The following is a 2,340-nucleotide window of genomic DNA, read 5'->3' as shown; positions in this document are numbered from 1 at the left end:
TTTTTTGTTCATAACTTTTAAATGGTTAATAATATTATCTCTCCTCCTCCGGATTGTTAATAGGGGGGCCGAAACGCGTCGTTTGATACCCCTCCCGACTTTTCCGCACCTTTTTTAGGGGTTGTTACCGCACCCTAGAGAATTACCGTTAATTAACTCGAAATAAACGAGCGATAAGATTTCTGAATCCAACTTAAAGCTGCTGTGTACTTTAAAAAATAATAATACGTGAAGTGCTAAATCAAATAAATAAAAAGAATTAAAATGAAAAAGAAAAGTTTCCAGACTTATATGAGTCTTGAAAAAAATAAATTTTTAGAAAGTGCGCGGCGCTTTAAAACGGAATGCGTTACTCCATCAAGTGAATCAATTATTGCTGATCGTTCGGTAGTTTCTGCAACAGGAAACATTTCCTCTAGTGCTCCCTCATGTTCTTGTGATCAATTTGATAGCTTAACTTATGACGAGGAAATGCGCCCACTTGTTTCTGATGAAGTGGCGAATAGTTTAGATTTTCAGGACGAAACTAGTAGTGACACTTCAGAAGAATTCGTAAATGATACAAATGACTCCGTTCAATTAATAGTGATAAATGTAGTGAACTAAAAGCTTGGGCCATAAGAAATAATATACCCCAAAATGCCCTAAGCGATTTGCTGCAAACCTTGATTAAAATAGGTAATAAAGATATACCTATGTCAGCTAAAACGCCTTTAGGAACATGTCGAGAGAAAGTTCAAAAACAAAAGTACAAAAAAGCTACAAAAACTGCAAAAAAACAAAAAACAAAAAAGCTACAAAACTGCAAAAAACCAAAAAAGCTACAAAACTGCATACTCGAAAATTTTCTAAAAATTCCGATTAAAAAGTTTTCTCCATGACATTATATCCGAATAATTAAAATAGATAAATATTAAAACTATTAAAGTTATCTCTTTATCTTAATAGGTTGTGGAACGGAGTGACATGTTGGCCCAAAACCACCTTATTAGGGAATGTAAAGTGATGCTGAAAAAGGTTCACCAGTCGGTTCGTTATACTACAACACTACTATAACACTACAATTGGGACGGGCGATGGGAGAGGGAATCGTTAGCGCAAATGAAATTAGTTGACGAAATCTTATTTGGTAATTAGTATTTATTTAATTTTCAAAGTTACTTGATTAACTATCATCTTTAATTCTTTTCAGACGTATTTAAATTTGAAGGACGATTACCTTTCGAAAAAAGTGTAAAAAAGTCTATCGACTTAGCTCACAACCGGCTGAAGCAAAAAATCCGACTAACGGAACAAAACTAAAAATAACTTCAATTTTATTTTATTAACCATACTACTTTCATATTTAGTATAGTAAGTTTAGAAAGTAAGCTATCGCATATCAACGCGATTTTTTAGAGATTTGAAATTTGCTCATTAATATACTAAAATTTAATGGCCTATAAAATTGCATACCTGGAATCTCTTAAGAAATTCGTATTAAAAAGTTCGCGAATTTGCTGAAACTTTCCACATTTTTCTTAATTTTTGTACACACTATCATTCTTGGATTTAAATGGAATTTGCTGAAACATAAGCCATATTTTAAAACAAAATTAACAAAAAAAATTACCATGTAAAACATTGCGAATATTAAAAAAAAAACCTACGCTCAATTTTGAGAGTAACCGTACATGTGTTGTAAAGCGTAATACCCAGTATTATTATTTTTTACTTTTTATGCAACAAATTGATTTGAACTGTAAAACAAAATATTTGTTGGCATGCTAGTTTGCTTTTATTGAATTCACCATTTGTGTTCCTTTTTGAGGTTTCTCTTTTTACGTGCCAATAAAAATGTTAATTTAAATAAATATAATTGGTTAAATAATTTGCAAAGATATATGGTGGTAGTCAAAACCCAATATATTCGTTAGACTTAACTAATTTTTCATATATGTAATACTCCTATATTGGCAGTAAGAGCTAGTACCGTCCGAAAACACTACAGTACAGATATATCAATAAACACGTACGAAAGAAAAGGAACACATACGTTTATAAATAAACATGTACACGACACATTTACAAAACTGGCACTCAAGTACACAATACATTGACAAAAACAGTACTAGACTGTCTCGCTTTGATTTCGGAATGCTTTCACATTGAGATGTTAGCTTACTATCAGTATTACATATATGTAATTTTTACATTTTTAATTCTTTTACTTTTAAGATTTCTGGTAGTCCAAACAAACATATACCAGAAGTCTAATCAATATTTATGGTAGGCCTAACTGACATATACCAGAAGTCTAACCAATATTTATGGTAGGGCTAACTGACATATACCAGAAGT

Source organism: Rhagoletis pomonella, unplaced genomic scaffold (assembly GCF_013731165.1).
Source record: "Rhagoletis pomonella isolate Grant_MI unplaced genomic scaffold, Rhpom_1.0 Rhpom_scaffold_00011, whole genome shotgun sequence".
Taxonomy (NCBI): Eukaryota; Metazoa; Arthropoda; class Insecta; order Diptera; family Tephritidae; genus Rhagoletis; species Rhagoletis pomonella.
This window is presented reverse-complemented; position numbering follows the sequence as displayed.